This window comes from Anas platyrhynchos, chromosome 7 (assembly GCF_047663525.1).
Source record: "Anas platyrhynchos isolate ZD024472 breed Pekin duck chromosome 7, IASCAAS_PekinDuck_T2T, whole genome shotgun sequence".
Classification (NCBI taxonomy): domain Eukaryota; kingdom Metazoa; phylum Chordata; class Aves; order Anseriformes; family Anatidae; genus Anas; species Anas platyrhynchos.
In genome coordinates, this window is record NC_092593.1 from 15566336 (window position 1) to 15590518 (window position 24183).

At 41.6% G+C, this 24183-nt stretch overlaps 1 protein-coding gene across 4 annotated transcripts in view; it reads right to left on the reverse strand.

Annotated features, from left to right (window-relative positions):
• Positions 1 to 24183, reverse strand: part of ADCY5 (adenylate cyclase 5) — a 213962-nt gene that overhangs the window by 146958 nt on the left and 42821 nt on the right. The window lies entirely within an intron of this gene.

Here is a 24183-nt window from a genome sequence, read left to right on the forward strand (position 1 = left end):
CCCATAGGAAAGGCACAGCATCCTCTGGGTAAAACAGCTTTTGGTTGCCATGGGAACACATCTTCCTGCAGTTTTGTAATCTCCCATCCACCGTGATCAGTACAATCCTGAAACAATTCCTGCTTTGATCACTTCACCCTCCCCTCTTGCAAGTGTGCGCACACACACACACACACAGACCCACAGCCTGATTCTGCTTTTCCAGCAGGCCAGATGTGTGCAAGACAGGCTGCCTTCTTTTACTTCAGCTTTCTCAGGCCTGTATTTTTTTCAGTCTTACAAAAGATGAAGATAGATTAAGCAAATGGGACATTTTAGTAGGTATTTTAGTGGTTTGATTCCAATCCAGATATTGGAGTAGCTGGGGATGACTCTGGGCTTTGCCTCCAGGTGAGTCATTTCAGCTTCTCTGTGCCTCAGCTGTGCCGAACACAAACCCAGGGCTTTTCCCTTCTAAAGGAGATGGAGGGAAGCGAGCTGATGCTTGTGATTCAGGTATTACAGTGATGGGAATGTGCAGCTACTGCAGCTATAGTTTAAATGGAAAAATTGGTTTATGGGAGTATTAGATTCCTCTGTGAAACTCCAAGGGAGGACAGCTATTATGGACTGGAGCAAGAATGATTTGGACTATTGCAAGCACGACCACCAAATCACTTTGTGAGCTGGAGAAGCTCTACGCAGTTTTGCCTTGCAGAGTTGTTGAGCACCAGCAGCTCCCATCAATGCTGGGTTAAATTTTAGATGCTTGGCGCTGCTGGGACTAATTTTTACCTATTTGTACAGCGGGGTTCTTTTCCTCTGGCAGTTCATATCAGGGACTAGGAGAATTAGTTCAGATCCCTTGAGGGTATCAGAAGTTTTACTGTTCTAAATGCTACAGCGCTGCCAGTTCTGCCTGCTAACAGACCGACACCAGCTCACCCTTACTCCTCTTCTCCTCTCACTCTGCCTCAACCCCTCTGAGCTTTTTCCTTCTGCTGCCTTTTGCCACTGCCTGCTGGGTTCTGCTGTGCATTTAACTGTAGCTTCTTTACCACTCGTCAGCAGAATTGGCTTGTCCAGAGTTAAAGGTTGTCTGCAGATCCCTTTCAATCTCCCAGCCACAGATGGGAGCTGCCAGAGCCCTTCATCCTATTACATGAACGACTGCAGCAGTTGGGGTTTGTGGGTTTTGGGGGGTTGGTTGTTTGCTTGTTTTGGCACCACCAACATACATCTGCCTTCAGATTCTGAGCCCCTGGCCATCCCCCTGAAGCAGGATGGCCACAGAGCTGGGAGCAATGTAAGTAGAGACTTGACGGGGCCACCGAAGGGAGCCGTGGAAAACAGGCAGCACTTTGAACTACTGGATCCTGGGTGCTGCTGCCTGGAGGTGCAGAGATATAATAGAGCAAGAGCTATGCAGAAAGTGAGGAAAAAGCACAGGGAAAACCGTTCTTATTTTAACCATCTAATTTGAGCTTAAACACCAACCACAGGTCCTCCAGAGGAAATCAAAGGGGTTAAGATGCTAGCTAAGGAAATGCCACTTGATAGGCCTTTTTGCACATTCCCACATTGCTCTTTTGAAGGAGCCTGCAACCTTCCTGTCTGACCATCATTGTAAGAAATTAATTATTTCTGAATCCCTAGACAACTAAGGCAAATTCATTGCATTGGGGAGTAGCAAGTCTCCTCTGGCCATCAAGTCTTATAGCAAGAATCAACAAAGTATTTAAATCCACACAACCTTCTGCTTTAAACATGCATCAAATCATATTTGGAAACAGGTAAGGTTCACCTGGAACCTTGGAAACCTCTTCCCCTCCCCAAGCACACATTATCTATAGCACAAGTGATCCTGTATATTTAGAATTTTATATCAGACGTTTGACTAAGCCATTTGGTGAGGGAAGAAGAGATGGCCCATCCTTCCAGTTGCTCATCACAATGAAAGCTTTTCATCGTGCCAGCCTGCAATTAAGCACATGGACAATTCAAACCTAAAAAGAAGCCGTTTCAGGGAATCCTTATAAACAATGATTATTCAGTATCACTAATTGTAGTGATTTATAGCAGACAAACTATCTGTCTCCAGACCTGCAAACGTGCAAATAATTAAGCAAGAAACAGTCTGCTCCTAGACAATAGGACAGGAGTGCAATAACTGAGGGAGATTACTTTATCAATAAACAGATGTCAGTATTCAGCACCACCAGTCTATGACCCCTTTTATCTCTGGGCCTCAGAGCACTTTACCAACATTAATTAGCCTTGTGAGATAGCTCCCATACCCATTTTATGGGCATAGAGCAATTATGCCTCCTTTATGGGCACACAGCAGTTAAAGGGCACTCGCAAGGTCAAAGAATACTTCCGGCACCCAGCCACCAAATCTGTCCAGTAACTCACTCCATTAGTAATGCTTTTAATCCTTATTTATTAGATAAGTTCCCGTGCTTGAGTGGCCCACATGATTGAAATTGGGATCCGGTATTTCCAACAAGTAGGCACCTAGGAACTGCAAAGCATTCCCTTTAGAGTCAATCTATACCAATATCCACCTGAATAGCAGGGCTCAGAACTAGCATTTGAAACCTTAGAAATCTGATTTTCCCACAACTGCAGTCAATAGGCATCTGCATTTAATGGAGAACACCTAATGCGATACAGGTAACCACAGAGTATTCATTCTTCTCCTAACCTGCAGTCACTAAGTAGCACTAAGAGACTATAACCGGTCAACACCACTACGAAACTCAGTTTTGTACGAATGATTGCCACGGCTCTAGGGCTGAGAGGAGGTAGGAGAGTTACCATAGCATCAAATGAAGGAGAAAGAAGCCTTAATATGATCTTTCTAATAAGGTCTGGCATAGGCATTAAGGCAAGTTCTGCTCAATGCACCAGCCACAGGCAGGTGTTTCCCTATACCACAAAGGCAAGAGGGAGCAGTGACAGACACTCAAATGCGTGACATTTTCAGTTCTGTCACCGACCTGTGGTGTGACCTTACATATACCACTTTGCCCTTGTGTTTGTTTCTCCATTAATAAAAATGAAGGGAACAACTCTTTTCCGAGTCCATCCTCCTCTGCTTTTCAGTTTGGGAGGTAAGTTCCCTGACCACTCAGTCAGTTAGGTATGGGCCTGCATGAAATAAAGACTTCTCTTTTTTGAAAGACCTGTAACCAAACAACCAAATTGAGAACGAGAATCCTACCCAAAGGTAGGATTTTGTCAACCTCAACAAAAGGAAAAAAAAAAAAAAAAAGTGATTGCTTTGTTATTGTTAGCTTCAGATATTCAGATTTTTTTTTTTTTTTTTTTTTTTTTTTTTAAGACTCGGGTCAATTTAGAGGTAAAGACACCACTTCAAAACAAAACAGAAAATGTAATTTACTGAGATCTCTCGTGCTGTTTTTCTTCTTAGATAAAAGTGAATAAATTTGGGGACCAGTCTAACGGCTCCACCTCACAAGCTGCGTTTTCATCATCCTTTTGAGCTTAAGATGTTCACTAACAGTTTCTGCTCAATTTTACCTTCCCACTTACACAGAAAACAAATCAGCATTTAATTAGGTGCATGTGACTAAGAGCTACTATGTAGTTGCACCATGTGGAGATTAAGAGTACCTTAATGCATCACAGCTTCCCAAAGCTTTCTCAGAAAACCTTAGATTAGTTACCTTTTATAGATGCAAATACACGACGTGCCACGAAACTTGTTCCCCAAACAGCCTGCAAGCACCAACTAAACAGTAGGATCTCAGGCACATTTGAAGGTATGCAGAGTATAGAAAGTGCTCTTTAATTGACAAGTTGGAGGACTGGACTCTTATGAATACAGAGCAGCTTTTTTTCACCCTGCAATTGCATCCCAGCTTGCATAAACCAACGGGGCTGATTTTCATACAGGAAGATGATCTGTTTATCTAACCTTATTGAATTCTGCAGGGAAGTATCATTTCTTCTCTCCTCAGCAAATGGGCAAATCTATGGTCTCAATATGAACCAGTTTGTGCCAGAGAGGAAAGTTTCAGAAAGGGGCAAGAGTTGAGTACAACCCATCCCCAAACGCAGTGACAGCCACCCTTGGTGTTAGGAGCAAGCTGAGGAGCTCCTGGAGGCCATCGAGCTTACCAACACCTGTGGAAGAGCAGCTGTGAGACCAAAGAGTTGAGGGAAGAAAGATGAGAGGAAAATCCAGGACAGTACACAATTCCCTGGGGATGCCCCTGCCCCTCCTCAATCTCTTTCCATCCTGTGACCACCAGCACCAGCCCAGCTCCCCTGGGCAGGACCTGGTGACACCATGCCACGGGGTGCCAGTGCCTCCCCTCTGCTCTCACCTGGCACACAATTCCCAACTTGCACTGCCTTTTCCCCCAAAATGGAGAAGGGAGGCAGAAGGATATACAGGGTGGTGGGCACTTCCAGGATCTTTCTGCAGCCTGGTTTGTGGCTGGATTTTAACAAATGAAAGCCATGCCCGGCTCTGCGATGTCATCTTCTACACAGATCATGCACAAACAAGGGAACAAAAGGGATGTGTTTGCTCCAGCTCCATTAGAAACACAAAGACATTGTTTTGGTGGATAATTTGTTTGCTCAGGGAAGCTCAGCTCAATTTCAGGAATAGCACTGCGTGGTCCTGCAACTAATTTAAACAGATAAAATAAAAGCCCCATGCTCAAAAGTACGGTGACAAAGACACAGAGCTCACAGGCCTTATATTTAACATCATAAGGAAGTGACCCTAATTTATCCACGTAACTACCTCACTTTTTCATACAAGGTAATTTAAAGCAAAAGATGGGGTTTCCACTTAGATTCCTACATTCAGAAGCAGTTGCACTTACAACTGATACTCATCCTGCTTGGAAATGGGACTTGCACCAGTTCTCTCAAAGTTTTTTTCATGAATAAATAGTCAACATTGGTTCTACTTTGCCTATCTTGTGGCTTAATCCTTAGGTGGCACGTTACGTATTCATGTCTCACATTGTTTATTTTTTTTATATTTCCAGATAAAAGTGATATCTAGAATAATGAGCACAAACAATTGTTTAAAGTTGATAGAGCTGAATTCATTTATGAGGAAAAAGCGGTCACATCTGTGCCACATAAGGATGTGTTGGGAGGCCAAGATACAATTATCTCATTGGTGATTTAAATATAGCTTTAGCCAGAGAGAGTTCATCTTCACCCATGCTGTAAATTGGGTTAATTTTTCAGCATGCCAAGTGGCAATTTGTTCTCATAACATGAGTGGCTTTTGTAACATCAGCTGCAGCTTCACAATATTAACATCTACCCTTTAAAAGAACTCCAAAAAAAATGAATTATTCACCCTAACTTGAACAACTGCTTCATTCTCAAATCAAGCAAGTAACATTAACCCTAAATTATTCTGCATTAGAGTAAGTAGGAGCTGTCAGAAACAGGGATTAAGTTAGTATTTACTCCAATGAAAAATTAAGCATCTGTTTAGGCGTACAATTCAGTGACAGGTGTTACCTCCACGAGTGAGAAGTGCTGAGCTGTGAACGTGTACAGTTTTGCAAAGGGACTGCTCAGCTAAAAAAGCTTTGGCTCAGCCCACACAGGATACGGCACAGGAGTGTTTATTTAACAGAGCTGCAGACCTCGTGGTGGAGCAGTTGGCAGGTACTGCCACAGACACGGCAGAAAATGATGGTGAGTGTGGAAAGACTCCAGCCTGTATCATTCCCTGGGATAATGGCTGCACCTGCCTAAGTGCAATCACAGGAAAAAAAAAGAAAAGGTCTTTCACATCTACGAATTCCACTCATCATATCCATGCTGCTGGACACTGAACAATCACCAGACTGACCACAGGCAAAAACCCATACTCTCCCAGTTTTACGTTTCTTCGTGGGAGAGATGAGGGAGGAACGTGTCTGTGTGCTAGCTGCAGAAACCCTTGGCACACGTTGGCAAAGCCAGCTAGGCTGCATTTCTGACATGAGAACTTCAAAACAAACTTTTATTGCTTTCAGTGGAAGTTCCACGGTGCAAAAAATCCCAGAAGCAGTTTCCAATCTCTGTGTTGTCTTGTGGCAACCCAGATCCTGAAACAATTTTCTAAGAGAGAGAGATTTTCTTCATGTTTTTCTTGCAGTTGCCCTAATTGGTTCTTCCAGCCCTTTGTTTTTCTTGCTTTTTTAAAGCACATTTGTATTTGAGGGCTAGGCTACCATTGCTATGTGATGACCTGAGATCACTTAGCTTTACACAAAACAGGGATTAATCCTACTTATATGTGATGTCTTAGAAACACAATTGGAAGTTGCTCTTAAGACTTTTCCTCTAGAAAACCTCTGATGAAACTACGGCTTCTTCTGAAAGCATTTTTTAGCATCTAATGAGCCTGAGCAGTGTCAGGTCAGCTCCTCCACATTTACATTTCCAGACTTGCACACTTACTTGTGCACCCACAGAGGTCCATACAAGCACAGAGAGGCAGGTCAGGTACATCTGCTTCTCAGAAATTGATTTGAGTCGGGGATGGGAAATTGCTCCAGAGCACAAAGGCTTTCCCTTCTTAATCCCACTTGATACTTTGTATATGCTATGATTTTAAAAGATTCCACAGCTCACAAATTCATAATTTCATCCCACCTACAGAACAGGGAGGAAATGAAAATCCTCTCCAAAGCATGCACTTAGACCTTTCCTGACTCAGCTACTTCCAAGAGAGGAAGAATCATTCTCAAGAGAAGACAGTAAAGGCCTTCCCAATAAGAGATGGAGCCACCTGACTTCTTCAGTTTACTTCCATCTTCCCCATTTAGCTATCGAGCATTTCCCGTGTGAATTCTCGGGGGCACAGGTATTGCCAGCTCCCTGCTAGAAGGATTGTTTGTTTACAAGCTCCCTCAGAGGCAGAAAAGCAAATGCAACCCTGCTGCCAACACACTGCAGCTGCCAGACATGGTCCAGCAGAATTAGCATTATCTGAGCTATTCTGTTTTTATAGCCACCTTCATTTGGGAAGGAGGGGAGTTAATTCTATCAGAATTTCACTGATAATGAGAGGTAAACACAATGCAAGCAGCAATGCCAATAACCTTTGAGGACTACTTTATCTTAGTGCAACTTCTCTATTTCACAACAATTCCCTATCAGCGCTGCCTCCTTTGACACATTGCTCTTGTTCTCTCCAGCCTGTCATTCTCTGACTGTAGCTTAGTGCATGTCTATACAAAGGCTAGCAATAATAGGCCCTCAATGTAATTTAATAAAAGAGAATTTATATTTGGAGCCTGGGTAATTGCCAGAAATAAAATCTGGTTTAAATATTATGTTTTATTTAACGTTTCCCTTATTCAAAATGCAGCGCTCTATTTACAAGCTAATTAGAAGGTTTTATAGTGTTTAAAGAAAATCTATTCACATTAGTAAACCATCAACACATCTTGTGCAGATTGCTACAAGCCATCCTACAGAAGTTGTCAGCGTCAATCACTTGCCTTCATTGTCAGCAGAGCTACTATGTTATTACTATAGCACAGTACGCAAGCACAGAAGAACCAGATTTAACCTAGGAAAACTACGTTTTTCCTTAAGCTCTGGCTAATGACTGAAAGTAACATATTGAATCAGTGACAGTCTTCTCTTGACACCTGCATACGAGTATATTTAACAAAAATGTTGTACTTTTTATCTTTTGTTGGCATCAGTGTTTGATACAACAAAAAATAAGATTATTTTTTCTTACAATATAAACAATTTTTTATAATAATTAAAAAGACATAAAAACAAGAACAAATAAGATACTCACAGCTCTAAAAAATAAACTCCCCTTATCCACAGGCAGTGGCAGTTTTAAAGTCTCCTCTAGGCTAGCTCGACCTTGCAACTGACAGTGATCACATGCAATTTAAAGATGCAATTCCTTCTAGGTCTTGAGAAAATGTGTGAAGTTAATCTATTGACCTTGGAAACCTGTCAGGAACCACAGAGCATCTGTAAGCGTGAGTTGTTAGCCCTGTCTCCGTAACGTTGTGGTCTTTAACCTCTCTGTAATGTGTCTTTGGGTTTGATCGTACTACCTGCAACCACCTGAGCACACCACCCAGAAAACAAAGTTATTTCTTAGAATCCCTGGCTCTTCCCTGGGGATCAGGAGGGATGTTGGCAGAGCCTGGCGATGGGTTTCTGGCTGTAAATGGCAAGTTAAACTGATGCGGACCCAGCTGCCTGTAGACCATTCTGCCCTCACACGCTGGCCACGACACTACAAGGCCCTCGGACCAGGCAGCTGGCATAAGCAGGAGCTCAGCATGCACGCAGCTCCCTGTGACAGCACGAGCTGGGGAGCAGTTAGCACACACAAACCCCCTCCAGGAACACACACGTACAGTAACTCTAAATCACAGACCACTGCACCATAACTGCAAATCATCTGCGCCGTGCTGAACTGTAATTTTAGTGCGTCTGTTTGCAATGCAATCTGGGTCTGTTTAGCAGAACCATTTCATATCTGTGATTGTGTGTGGGAGTAGGGGTGGGCGCACGGCTGACAGGTGCAGTAAAATAAAGCCACAAACTAAGCAGTGATGAGGCAGCCCAGCAGTGAAAAAGGTCTTCAGGTAGCCGTATTTCTCAGGAGGCTGGAAGAGCAGCCGTAAGCATTCAGCAGCAAACAGATGACCTGAAAACATCCCTCAAGTCCCATTTTATATACACTTCTCCCAATACTTCTCTTACTCCACATTCAGAGAAAAAAAAAAAAAAGAAAAAAAAAGAAAAGAGCTTAAATCCACTACTCCGAGAACATTGAGCTATCCAGTTAGCAAATGGTGCAAATTCAAGCCTCCAGCTAGTGGGATGTGAGCACACCTGCACACAGAGATGAAATTGCAGTTAAAGATGAGTTACCTATGGCAGGCTGAGACATAATTGTGTTATCGATTGTTATGGTTTTTTCTCATCATCGTATTACAGGATGCTTGAGAGACACTGTACAAACTAGCCTAAGCATCAGCGGTACAATATATGTTCCACTGAGCACTGGGTGTCTCGTGCTAGTGACTGCTGTCTCAGCTTGTTCCATTTGCTTTTCCAGCTTTTCTTTTTGGTTATTCCAGTTTCAGTATTTCTAGGCCTATTCTCCCTCAGAAGGTTTATGAAAGAACCTCCCGCTCCCCACGCGGGAAGAGACGTCTTTAAATCCTCAGTCAGGTCCGAGTGACACGATGGCTATGGAGCGATGTCACCTCTTAGAGCCTGCTGTTGCAATGAGAAGTGCCACCTTCCACGGCCACTTGTCACCAGTCATACCTTGTCCCTGGGTATCCCAGGAGAAATGCCTGCAACAAACTACTCCTTCCCACAGGCCCCTCCTGGTAGGTTAAATCATTCTGTCCACTTCAAAAATGGAAGGATTTAGCTTTCCTGACATAACACGCTGCCTGCTTATCCCACCTGCATTATTCTGCCTTAAAGCAGAGCTAGTATTTTGTCTTTCTGGCTTCCCTCCAAACATTCACTGGAGCCTTTTGAAATCCCAGTGCCTCATCCCTTCCATCACATCCTCCCTCCTCAGCAGAGGCTGGAGCATCTCTCACGTTCGACCTTGCTCTGCTTCCCTTTTATGGTCTCCCTGCTGATTGCTGATGATGGTAATTTTAGTTTGTATCAAACCACAGCTAGATTGGTATCCTGTAACGTTTACAGCCTCCCGTATTGTAAATTTTGGAAATGCTAATAAAAATAATTTTTGAAAGGGAGAAAGGAATTGCATTCAAATTGCTCACAGAGCATGAAGGAAAAAATACCATCTTGTCAAGATTAGCTGTGGGTCTCTAACATTATCCCTTAAGTATTATTGAACAGCTTTGTCACAGACTCTCACTGGGGAAAACCCTTCTGAGCCCTCTAAAATTCCCAAGCCACTGTTTAGATTACAAGTTTCACAGAGTGCAGGCTTTGAATCCATCCCCAGTACCTGACATGATCACTGGCTGCACAAGAAAAGATTGTTTTCATTAAAAAAAATGAAATGGTCTTTTCGAGAAGCAACAAGCTGCACATTCAACACGTGTGATGAATGCAGCGACTTTTCCAGGGACTGCAACTGCTACCTGTGGAAGGAAAAATACAGCTATGGACACACAATAGCTGGATCCTGCTTTCTTTCCAGCACCAACTGTATTCTGTGCGCTCTGCTGACTTTGAAAGGAATGCCCTGCACAAAGGCACAAGACTGATTTCATTGCTCTTCTCTGCACACAGCTCAGGAATAATTTTTCAGTCTAAATTAACAAATATCTACAGTATCGGTGCTCTTAAAGGAAAGTAATGAACTGTTCTATATTCATCTCTCTCATTACAGATTTGTTACAGCTTATCACATGAATAATATTCCAGCTCTTAAAAGAAAAAAGCCCTGTGTCAGAGAAAAAACACTTTGATTTCTCATATGCACTTAAACACCAAGTTAATTAAATAGTAAGAAGTCATACAAGCCATTTTAAATCTGCTAACACAAGATGAACTCCTACCTTTTCTGTGCACAGGATGAATTTTTTAAGTGATGTACTCTATCTGCTATCACAGATAAGGCTTTCGCAACCATTTTAGACAGAAATTGATGGCATTTTGCAGCATTATACTTAATTCTGGGAATGAAATAAGATTTCATTCCACACCCATAAAGAGGAGCAGCTCAGAAATCAGAGTGTGAGGACAGGGCAAACCAAAGAGACTTTGTGTCACCAGTTGACACTCTTGCTCACCCTCTCCTTTAGCTGCTTAGACCTTCAAGCCTTTCCAAATTATGGTAATCTTGCAAGGATGTCCCATGGGCTACACCAAAGTTCAGACCACATATTATGTTATGGATTATAGATGTCCCACAAAATCACTGCCCTCTGAAGGTTTTATGCTGTAGAGATCCTGCTGCAGTCACAAAAGGAATTAGGGCATTTACAGCTCTTTGTAGCACTTTGAGATTAGAGTAGTGTCAAAGGGCAAGGATTTAATCTGAAAGAGCCAACAAAATGGCATTTACAAACACAATGCTGAATGCTCAGACTCATTCAGTTCACTATTCAAAGGACAACATAAAGCTACAATTAAAAACTATTACAACTCATGTGCATAAGGGAATACAGTCACACCTGCCTGTGCAAATCTGACAAGATACCTGCAAGCTTAATCTACTCAAACATAGCCTTTCTGGGCTATATGCTTAACAAAATTCACTGTTAATGGGGTTAAAAATAGAAACAGCAAGAACAGTCCCAGAAAACCTGAGGCAGGGAAACGTTCAATTCTCACTCTAATTCAATACAGAATTTGGACACCTTGAAATCAGGTTTCTAAGTCCACCGAGCCAAAACTAGTTGTTACCAGAACCTGGAAGTCACACTTGGATGTATTTTGCTGTCACTGAGTCTTTTCATGTGTGTGTGATAAGCCTGGCTGCCATCCATCCTTTGGAGAGAAGTACAAGCAAACCCCTCAAACAGCAGCCCTGCTCTCCCATGGCCATGAGAAGGTGTTCTGAGGAACAAGGAGCAGACTGTACGAATGAAGAACTTAACTTCAGAAGTCTCCCAAAACTGAGATGGCTCTGAACCTCACAAGCACCACTGGATTAGAAAGTCCTGCTACAATGAGGTACTGGACTGGGCACGGAACATATAGTCCTGAATGTTAGCTCTGCTTGCTCCTCCAGGCAAATCACTTCACTCTTTGCCTATCATACTCTCTCTCATTTATTTTAAGTGTAAATATGCCAAAACACATACAGCTTTTCTCTATGATATTGCTGACAGTGAAGATATAAAGCCCAGATTTCAGTATGGGTCCTGAGGCACTCAAGTGACACAATATGGTGTTTAGAAATCCCCCATTAAGCAGAACAGTGACAGCTTCGCCCCCAGTGAGCCTTTAACAAGGCTTCCTTCCATATGCTCAAGAAGTTTACCTGTCCAAAAGTGTTACCATCCCTGAATAATTTGAGATTCACAGACTGTCGTCTATGAACCTTTGCTATCTCAACCAGCTGAAAGGCTTGAAAGAGGGATTTGTACTAAGGATTTAATTTGGATTAGAAATTGATCTCAATGAGTCTACTCCAAATATATTTCTTAAATGAAGCGAAGGATTTTTTTTTAACATTAACATTTTTCTTGTCTGGAGGTCATCCAGACAGAAAATTCTGTAGCAAAGCTTAAAATACAAGTTTTCCCTGACTACCAAACTGAATATTAATTCATTTACATGCAACATATAACTACAGTTGTTTGCCCACATAAATATGGTTAACCAGATTACTAGAGCAGCAACTCAATGAAAGTTAAACTGATTTGTCGAAGATATCAAACATCATTTTCTAAACAAAAAAAAAAAAAAGAAAAGAACTTTCATCTTTAAAAGTCACAAACATCACCAGAGAGAGAAATGGACACTTACGATAAGCCAGATAAAGGGGCTTGGTTCATGTTCAAAAGTTCTTTTGATATCAAAACTGATTGATGGTATTTGACCTTAGCAGTGTGGATCAATCAAAAAAATAAAAATAAAAATGAAAGCACTTTGAAGAATCCTTTTAAAACCACAGACCCACAAGAAACTGTAAGAGATTTCAGCTGTGGGACTTCTATTTGACCTCCAGAAGGTGGTAAGCTTGCATCCTCATTTGAACTGTCAAGCAGCTCAATATTTCTAATAATTGAATACGTGAAGTCAACTCACTTCAAGATATAAAACTGACCAAGGTGCAAAAGGAGTGAGGAACTAATAAATTATTTCTGAACAACATTTATTTTTTGTGAACTTCAAAGTTTTTAGATCTCATGACTTCCAGGTTGTTTTGGTATCTAAAAAATTTATTCCCCCAAAACAACTGTATCTCTCTGTATATAAATGATGAAACTCAGTACAACAAGCAATGGATACCTAAAATATATTCATTCCTTAGAGGCCTCATTTATGCAGTTTAAGTTCCAACCAAATATATAGGCCACCAAAACAGGCTTGGCATTGTCTTTGTAGAGGTGAAAAAATTGCTTCAAGGTATTAGAGATCTAAAAAGATTAATCTGTGCTGAAATAGGTGGTAGGCTTGTAATACCTGTGAAATCTGGACTGGTCTGTTTATTACAATGCAGGACAAATCTTTCAGTAAAAAGGGAACAGCAATGTTAAATTCCTGCTTGCTGGTTTGAGACTTTAAAAGGAACTGTCAATTCTTCTTTTATTTATTTAGGAAGTATCTCCCTGAACATACACAAAAAGAAGCTGAAAAGGTACTACTTCTCCGTTTTATGAACTTGAATAAAGGACAGCACAATACAAGATTTAGACTGGCTAAAACCAGTAGTAAGATCCTACTCTTTATCAGGTTACTGTCCCCTCATCATCATTTTCCTAGTTTCTCCATTTCTCTGTGTTAAGTTTAGCTTCTGCTTCCTCCATCTTCAAATGCCCTTTTTAAACCACCTCCCTTTCTCCCATAATCTTATTTTCTTCCTTCTTCACCCTCCTGTGCCTATGCAAGACCTTTCCTTGGCTTTTGAAGCCCAGCTGCCTAACAAGCTGCTCAAAACCAAGAACCTCACAGGAGCTGAAAACCACTCCTTAATACATTTCCTTCCCGATGATGTTTTAGACAGTGGGCTATACAAAACGCTTGGGGTAGATTCTAATCCAGTCTTTCATTTGTGGGAACTCAAACCCATCACTAGCCTTTGCCCTCTACTTTCATCCCTCTTTAAAAAGGCAAGAGTTACAGTTACCACTGAGCATCTCTTTCATGTCCCAGGGAACAGGACTGTTTTAAGCTAATATTCTTTGAGGCTAACCACTCTACTCTGGACTCCTTAAGTTTGACAAAGTTCATTTTTCCTAAGCATTTTCTGGAAATCTTCATAGGGTAAAAATAGTAAAGCATTACTCTGAGGAGCATTTTTTCCTGCCCGTTAATGTATTTCCTTATGGCTCTGTCTTGTGAAGTTAACCATGCACCCAGAAAGGAGTCTCTGCTGAGGAAGCTTCCAATAGCTCATCAGTTCAAAGCAGACCTGGTATTCATTTCTTCTGACAAAGCATCATCCCTGCTTTGAACAGGCAGGCAGTTTCTTTATCACATGGCAAATGAAACATCTGCACAGCAAGGCCAAACTGCTCCTGCTGGGTTCATTATTTTGATAGCTTTCCAAGCAAAGTTAACCACTTTGTCCCCACGTCCATCCCAACTGCCCCGCAGATTAAACTCAGCAATCATCACTGCCCATCCCTCCAGCACTTTCCAGGGCAGCGGACTGTGTGTTCCCACACTTTATCATCACGAGGTGTTGTTGTGCCACTGCTGATGCAAACAGCTGGTCAGTTTTTACGATGGGCGTATTATCATCGGCTGTTCCTGCGCGATGCGTAATGCATTTGATTGCCTTCTCCCCTGCCGTCAGCAGAGATCTACCCATCACACAGCCCACACAAACTTCCCATCAGAAACACTTCTGCACAAATCAGATGGAAAAGCATTATCTCAGAAGATAGACTAAGTGAGAGACGTGTCTTATGATATGTTAGACCATATCTGAATAATTCATTTAGCCAGATGTTTTACAGCCCAATTTTCAGAGATCCTTAATACTATCCACAAGTAAAATCCGAATCAGTGTTTTGCAGAGAAGCCATTAGCCAGGCCAGGATCTTACATTACACTGCAGGATTATAAAATAACATCAGTGTCTCCTGCAGTAAGTTAGAGCTTAATATACATGGATATATGGCCAACAGAGGAGAGGAAAGTGGGCAACAGGGATCAAAGTAACAACAGGATGCTTCAGAACTTGCTAAAATTGAAGCTCACTAAACTGAATTTAATTTCCAATGACTACATTCTGTGAAAGTTTCTGTTTCAAAACACTTTGTTAACATACTCATTGAAGGAAGTATCATCCCCATTCTACAAATAAGATCCTGAAAAGTTTAATTAAAACTGGTCACAAATTTGGAACTAACTCTACAGGAAATGGTCCATTCAAAACCAACCCCCCCCCCCCAAAAAAAAAAAAAAAAAAAGGTTGCCAGCATAATTTATGCTATGCAGATAGAAGACTACCAAAACTTTTTGCTTCAGAAGTAAGGAGTTGTTAGTTTTTTGACTGTGTTTTTTTTTTGTTTGTTTTTGTTTGTTTTTTTTTTTTTACACCACTGTGTTTTTTAATATTCACAATTTATTCTCCTTCAAGAGTTTTCAACAGACTAAATTTACTGGAAGCCGCAGCTACCTAACTAGCTGGATGTGTTTGGTGGCACAGCAAGGTTTGAATCAGCATTTCCGAGCCTGCCCTGGGACTTCCCATGTTCCTAGCACAGGGTGAGCGGTCCCTATTGTAAGAGCCAAGCGGAGGAGCTGAGGACAATTACATCACGAAACGCCAGCCTGTGGATCAATAACTCATTCAAGTGGTGGATGAAATAGCACAGCAGGACACTGGCTAACAGCCCCACTGCAGGCCACAGAAAAGGATGCTTTTAGTGCAGATTAACTAAAAACACACAAAGGATGAGTTTGGCTGAACTCCCCTGACACGAGCAGAGCTCTATTAAATGAGGCTCTGGTTGAATATAGTGGACAGTTATTCACAGCACACACTGTTGCAAATTAACAATCCAGAGAGCTACAGAAACTCCAATAATCCCAGATTTTAACTTTTTTCCTCCCCTGTTTTTCCAGTCTTGAAATATCAGAGGTAGAGGTTATCAAGAAAACTTTTAAAAACTTTAAAAAGTAGTATATGTCATTTGCATTATGAGATTTCCACCTTTAATGGCTTGTGCAGCACAATATGTTCTTTAAACGGGCTAAATCCACGAGAGACTGCACTTTGTCAAGAGAAATGGATATGCTTGTATTACTGCTGGCAACACCCCTAACACAAACAATGTCTTGCACTTTCCTTCAAGTGTGTTTATCTTACGTGTTCCTCTGAAAGAAAATGACTCCACAGCATGGAAAAAGGATATCAAATCCCAGCAAGTGAATTAAGGCCGGATTAGGCATCACAAAGTGCCCTGAGCTGCAGGATAACTCAGACAGCTGATCCCCAGCATCGCCCTGGTGGCCTGTCTGTCCCCCCAAAAAGTCTGGCAGTCTGGTTAGCAGTGCTGGCTGAGGACTGAGGGGGTCTGGAAATTGAAGTTTCAGGGCTTGTTGCTGCAGGTCAGTGTTAGCACACGCTGTGTCACAGACACCTGGAGACGGTCCCCTTGCCCCTCTGTGTGTCAAACTTGCTGTGTCACCAGAGTTAACTCCAGCTGCCAGAGGGGACAGTCCAATACATGTCACAGGCATTAAGAAAAGGTCATTAATTACAATAAATTCCAGCCCCAGCTGCCAAATCCTGGGAGAAGCTTTGTGTAGCTGTAACAACATTGCACAATGCTGTAAAACTCTCTCAGAAAATAGAATTATCACACGTGATATTACGTGTATTATCACTCATGTCCCCAAAAAGGATCCAGTTCCACCTCATGTTTGTTTCAAACAGTGTAAATAAATTGCACTTCGTGAAGAAACAGGTACTTCTTCCTGATCACCTCTGCTATGTCAAACACACACATTGAGGAATCCCAAGGATTATCTGTTGGCTCTCGTATCACACCCACCAGACAAGATGCATGCTGCGACATAATGCGCTTCTACTTTCACCTATTATAAACAAGATAATGAGTTTGCAACATAAAAGATCAAGAAAAGGTTATAACTAGATATTTCAACCAACTGAATAAGTTTAAGTAGTCTATTTTTTGCCACCAGGAGAAGAACACTGACAGGAGAGCTGGATTTTACCGAACTTGCACTCTTAATGCAACTACTGCTTGGGGAGGGGTGGAATTAGTATTGCCAAATACTTCTTGTTTGCTTCTTTAAAGCCACGTTTTTAGCCACCTAGTGAATATTTCCCTGAATTCTAGTTAGAGAGAAAAAGATAAGGGAGGGGAAAAAAGGATGCCATCACATCAATAGATCACCACAGAGCTGTCTTCTAGGCACACCAGGACTCTTTCTGCCTTGCAAAAAAAAAACACAAACATTTTAAAATTCACTCCGCAATGGCCTAATTCTTCCCCTATTTAGGTCAAAGGCAAATCTTTCATTGCCTTCAAGTGGGAGTAGAGCAGGGTCAAAAATGAGTGTTTCTGAAAAACACTTCCAAGAACACAAATGTTGCCTCTCCAATGTTGCTTTCTTTAGTCACCTTTGGATCCTAACTACATCTCAATACTATGTTGACACCAAGGGACTGAACCAACACCAGGAACTTTTCCTAGCTCATATATCACCACAATGAGATCATTTAAGGCCTGAGGAACTCACTGTCTAAATAAGCAAAAAAAAAAAAGTAAAGATTTTCAAGTAACTTTTCCAAAATGACAGAGGGGGGAAATGGCAGATCTACCACCAGAGATCCCTCCAGTCCTGGAGAACCACGCTCAGTCCTCGTCTGCTCCACCTCCATCAGCATCTTCATGCTCTTTTCGTTGATAAAAACATTAACAACAACTTCACACTTTCTTCTGGTGAAAACCAGGAAAGCTCCTTTCAGAAAGGAATTTTGGCACCAAGGCAGAAAAATGATTTTATAAAAGCTCGGGGAACATGCTCTTCTCTCCACAGACACACCCCTTCAGCTGTAAAGACTTCAAGCTGCGGCACAGTCAGGACTATTTAAACAAATGACAGCTCTGTATCAGATTCTTCGATGCTCCGTCTCACCCACGCAGGCTCAGTTAGCTCAGCTACACTCCCAAAACTACAGGCAGAGATAATACCACACAAGGAAGTAAACAAGAAAAAATCCACTTTGCTTCTTTGGTAGTAAAAACAAGAGAGATTCCTGATGAAAAAAATGGAAGCAAGAAAGGAAACTTGTAGGGACAGAAGTGTGTTGTTTTTTTTTTTTGTTGTTTTTGTTTTTTTTTTTTTTTTTATCCAGAGTTTCAAATGATAGCATTTCAGAAGATGACAGAGTTTAATCATCAAGTCCAGTACTGCAGTTGAAAAAATTAATCTACTGAATTTATACCACAAGACTTTGTACATTTCCTGGCAGTAATGTGCCAGTCCATTCCTTGGATGCTTGTTCCTGTTCCTATTCAAGATTCTCCTTTCTTAAGCAATAAATCCAGCAGGTTTGTGCACTGGCAGGATCTCAGGTTTGGCTTGTTTCTAGATACAGCCATGTTTCGGGCTTGTTTTCCTGCTGCCAACATCCCCGTGCCTCCAAGGGAGCCTTTGTAAACATGATGTTGGAAATGGCTTTTGAGACAGTTACCCCAGGTAAGAAGTGGCAGATATAAATGTAGTGAGACACCAGCAGGAAAAAAAAAAAAAAGTAGGGGCTAAAAAAAACCTTGCTGCACTGATTAAATTGTCAAGCAAGACAGAGGAGTCCGTTATAAGATTTTCTCTGTATCAGTACATTATTCAGAAATTTCCCTAGACTGGGTGAATTTTACAATGAAAGAAACACCAGTAGAAAGAGCTGAGTAATTTGTCTTGATCCTCTGAATCTCACATCTTATGCATTTAAATGGAAAAGGCGTGTGCATCTATTCCTCGTAATCTCTATCGTGGCAACATTGAGGCCATTACGTGCAAACAATTTGTCTTGTGGAATAGGGTATTCTTGTGCATTTTTCCCTACCAAAGTTTAATTGCTGCATGTTCTGATCTCTCTGATAACCGCTGCTATCTCCCTGTATCATTTTGATAAAAATAGCCCAATACAACTCCACACGCTGGCATGTGCTTACCCACACTAAGGAGGCTCCCAGGAACTACTCAGTCCTTTTAGGTTCCCCATCAGCACTTGGGGGACACGTGCTCAGTTTACAGCTGTACATATGAGATACTAATAGGAAACCTTAAGCTTCATTTGAAGGACAGTCACAGGAATCAGTTATCTGCTTTTCCAGGTAAAGAGCTGCCTTCCAGCAGCTTCAGTCAAAAGGACTCCGCTCTATCCTTCATCACTTCAGTCCATTTCATTGCTACCAGCTGGTTTTGCTCCTACAAGAAGTTAAGACTGGCCATGCATGAAAGACAGTGTATTTGCTGAAACAAAGATGGCAAAGAATGTGAATTTTGCCTTATTCCTCTAGAAACAGCCTTCAACAACCAAACCTGCTGGAGACGGGAAAATGAAAGGAGCAAAAACACGTAAACCATGCAGCAGAATAAAAGGAAAATCTCTGCAGATCTATTTGACTGTTTTCTGTGTCACATATTTCAGCTGTATCACTGCAGTACTGCATGCACACATCTACAGCATTGGCTCAGAGACCAGAATTGTTGGCATTTGGAGGGTGTTGATGGTCAGTTTGATAGTAACTAAATGTTAAGTCACTTCCAAGTAAATCCCCTAGACTTCATGACTTCAGCATCACTGGCAAGAGAAGCACTTGGACATCCACTCTGGAACAGTAGTTAAAGGTTTGTTGTTGTAAAACCTCTTTTGTCAAAAGTACAACCTCCAGCAGAACATGCTACTGATCAGCACAGGGGAGCCTGCAGTGCTTCTCCACTCAACTGAGACTTGTCCTGTGGAAATAACTCCTCTACATAAGCCAGAAATCACATTTCACAGCCTTCAATTTCAAGTCTAGGATTTCTTGAGAAAACAGTTTTGTAAGCTTTGGAGGAGAAACAATAGGAGCTAACTGCATGTTAACAAATTAATTCTTTAAAAGCTACTCCACTTAGGAGCACACTGACGAAAATTCAGAACAGAGCAGCACATGAAAGGACAACACAGAAGATCTTAACCAAGATACACATGTTGTGGTAGCACATACAGAAGCCAACATGTAATTCCATATTCATTGATAACAGAGGGTGCTTTTCTTCCTACCCATCCTCTCCCATTTCTATATTCAGAATTGAAGCGAAGCATATGTTCCCAGTGCCATAACCACCGCTGGATATGTTTAAAGTTTTACCATATAAAAATTCAGAGATACACCAGCTACTCTCAAAATGACTACAGTGAATTATTCCCAAACAGAACCAGTTTTGTTTTATGGCTTATAAGCAAATACCACAATGACACGTTCACCAAAGCACATGAAACCTACTAAAATATGTTCGTAGCTTTTCATACCATAATTTTGACCTTTTCATTTTCCAATTATTTCTCTCAGCAACCGAAGAGATTTGTTTTACAACACTCATAATTTCGGGGACCTTGGCAAGTGTGTACAGTACCTTTCAACATTGCTGCCAAACAACTTGAGTTAAACTAATAAATCAAGTTATAACTGTCCTCTGCTGATAAGCAAAATTACCAACAACACATGCTTTATAGCTTAAGGACACTACTTATTTGTATAATTCAACTCCTACTGTCACCTGAAAGAAACGCATACAAAAACATAATCACAAAGCAGCAGTGACATGTTGCACAAACACTGCTAATAACTTTAGCACCGTCCTTCCCATTGTAATCTGGAAGAACTTTGCTGGTTAGCAATTGCAAGCAATGGTGTACTTCACCCAAAGAAAAACGAAGTAGAACAGTTCCATTATTCACCCAGACACAGCCTAATCCTTTCCTACAATTTGTTTTTGTCCCAGCTGCCTGAACTTTGGAAAAGCAAATACTTTAATAAATTGACATTGGGGTGTTGCAGTGTCCTTGACATCTCCACAGGCCTGATGTCAAGGTCCAGTCCTGCAGATGTTCTCTCCAACAGGCAATTTGAGCAAGGGAAACACCTCAACATGCTGCTGTAGGTACTTCATGTCACTTCAAGGGGAGAAATACACCAGTGTATATCTATACAGGGCCACGACTGGATGTATTTTGGGTGCAGTCAGGATGCAGGGACTGAGCATGATTTGTGCCGTATCATAAAATACTAAGGCGTGAAACAATGTGCAGCATGCATGTCCTTCACCCTGTCCTGAGGCGAGCCCAGCCAACACCAATCTGGAAGGAAGTGCTTTAAAAAAGCTTTGCAAAAGGAAATGTTTGACTTGTTTTCAACACCTCACAAGCCTGACTGGCTGCTTTGTGACTTCTGCTGGCCAGAAGACTCACCTCACACATCGCACTGGGAGCAGATGCGCGATGGAGTGCAGGGACAGCGCAGCCACCTGGCAGCGAGGGCCATCGGCTCTGCCCCAGGAGGCATTTTCATAGAATCATAGAATATCCTGAGTTGGAAGGGACCCTTAAGGATCATCAAGTCCAACTCTTAGTCCAACTTTTAGTTGAATTCTCCATCCTACCAGCTGACGGCAGGTGCTGCCTGCCCTCCTCATGTACCCATGTGTCAACAGTGGCTACAAGAGCAGTGTCGAGCTGGGAACTTGATGGTCAGAACTGACCAGCCCTCCTGTCAGGGCTGAGAGGGCTGCAAGTTTACCACTGAGAAGGTTTCCAGGTTTCCTTAGAAGATGAATACAAGCACAACCATACAAGGAGTACTTTTACATCTAAACATGTTGGAATAAAGGGTTCATATTTTTATTTGCCAATTATGAAGACATTAATTTCAGTCTCTAAATCCAGAGCGGAGAGATTTTGCAGCAAAAGGCATGCTATGTCAGTGCCAGAAAGTTCATTTTTCTTCCTCCCAGAGGAACATATTTTTCATCCTGATGTCTTCTCCATACAGAAATGTGCAATAGAGAGATCCTGGAGACGTAGCAAAATTCCATAAGACTGAAAGAGCCACATCCTCTGCCTGCTGTGCAGCTCTAAGTGCGATGAAGCTATCCCTGAAACTGCCCAGGAGCTTTCCCTAGCATTTTGACACGACAGAAAACCAAGAAGCACTGCAATGAAGGCATTTCTAAGCAACTATTTTGACTGGAGAGCGAGTAAAACCACTATGGACATAAGGGAGAAAGATTAACCTATTCATAGAAAACCATGATTTCTGAACAAACAAAGCTGTCAAAAATCTGTGAAGTTTTTTAGGCAAATAAAACCTGGGAAAATCAAGTGTTGACACAGTGGAAGCCACACATTTTTAAGAGCACCAGACAAATCTGGCATCTCAAACATTAGCTTCATTTGCTGCAGGGCTTCAATTGTCCATGCCTGTGTCTCCCCTCACACATAAAACCAGGCTTTAATCTTCCTTTGCAGAACTGTTAAAAAGGCATTGCCACTTACCATCTGCTCAACATCCTCCTTACCCTGTCTTTACATGAAACACCTTCCTCCCAGTTCTCAGAATAAGCAGCAGACCTGCAGGATCCTACTTCCCCTGAACAACACCATCTTTAAAATTTATATTCACGCTTTAGGAAATTAATTCCAATTAGCTGGCCTGGAAGCTTGCTCGGAATGAAATTCAAATTTCTTGTAAGAGAAATATTGGCATTGGGGAAGGAGGTGGTCCTTTGCTTTTAAAAATGCATCTCCAATGGAATCAGGGCAACCAAGCGGGAAGGCAGTACATTTGTCTGGCACTTTTTGTTGACTCGGTGACAATTTCGTTGACTCAGAGCTCTGAATTCTGACATCACCTTGTTACAAAAGAAGCATTTTCAGCCACATGTTATTTTTCTACAGGGATTTGACTCATTCTTCCAAACTTTAATTTAGAATCAATTGTTTGCTGTGTTATTTTCACACATAAAAGGCAGCGCTGGCTCTTATTACCCCACAGAGATCTTTAAAAGCCTGGAATATACTTGTGGGATAAGTAGCTCCTTTATTTAGGGAGAGGATAGGGAGGGGGAGGAGAAGCACAAAAACACCTTCAATTGCTCAAATCACTTAGTTAGGCAAACATCCTAATGCCTTTCTTTTTGTTTCAAAGAGCAATTCTGGAAACCACTAGGGGCTGCAGGTTCAGGCAACTCAAAGGTCAATACAAGTACTTGACTGTCACTTCTGAGTAGGTGGAAGCTCTCTTCTGAATCCATTTGGAAAGGAAATCACCCACACGTTTCCATGTTTGATAAAGATCACGGCTCAAATGACCACCTGCCAGCAGCCAGCCAACAGAGGAAAGGGGAGAAGTAGAACAACAACAAAAAAAAATCTAACACAGATTTTCCAAGCGGTGTAATTGTGACACTATGTTAGAAACCTAAATTAAACTGCTTTTTATTGCTCAGTACTCTAAGGCTGGGGTATGCACAGGTAAGTTTTTTTGTAAGGATTTTTTTCCACCTCTCCAGTAGGACTCATAACTCCACACAGACTTACTATTAAACAGTTCCACGAACTCACCAAGATAAATACTGTGCCTCATTAGGGCTGTCCCAACCACCTGTGAATCAAAACCTTGCAAGAAAAGGACCTGCAGATAATGCTGTTTAGCAAATCAAGGATCTTCTCCACGTTGTAAGAGCTCCCGTTGAACAACAACTTATGATGATGAGAAAGAAATACTGTCTAGAAACCTGCAGTCAGCTGAAACAACATTATTCCCATTTGTATGCTGAATTGATAATGCAGGTGACATCTTTCCCAAGTGGGGTGAAGATAGAACGAAATTTATTAAAATAATAACAACAATAATAATAAAATCATATGGACTTCCCTGAAAATGTAGTATTCTGCACTCTACTATGCGCATCTCACCCCTGACAAGTGTCTTATATGCTTCAATGTGGTGAAAAAAGACTGGAATGGCTTCAGGAATAATTTATCAGAATGATCTGGTCTTGAGAACAGATCATGAGGAGCTCATTTATGCAGCTTAACAAAAGCAAGATGGGGAGGCAATTGTTCATGCACAAAAAAGAGAGCTGATGCCACAACACTCTTAGTCATGCAGATAAAGGCAAAACAAGTTCCAGTGATCAGAATTTGAGGAACATGATATTCAAGCTGGAAACAAAAGGCACCTTTTATCGTAAAGGTAATTCCATATTGTAATGGTTTACTGAGTACAACGATAATTAGCTATCACCTAGGGCCCACTTTAATTAAGACTGAATATTTTTCATGAGTATCCTGTAATTCATCGGTACACATCCCAGTTTATACAAGAATCGGTGGAGCCACACAATGTGCCACATACGAGGTAAAACTCTAAGCCTGAAGATAGCCATGACAAACTGTGACTTAATCTTTGCAGGGCTTCCCCACCTGCTCCCAATCAATACAAGCAGCTTTCCCTGGATATGCAAACAAGCTGTTATCATCCTCAGGCACACTCCCTTCACTGTGCAGAGATAGCTGCT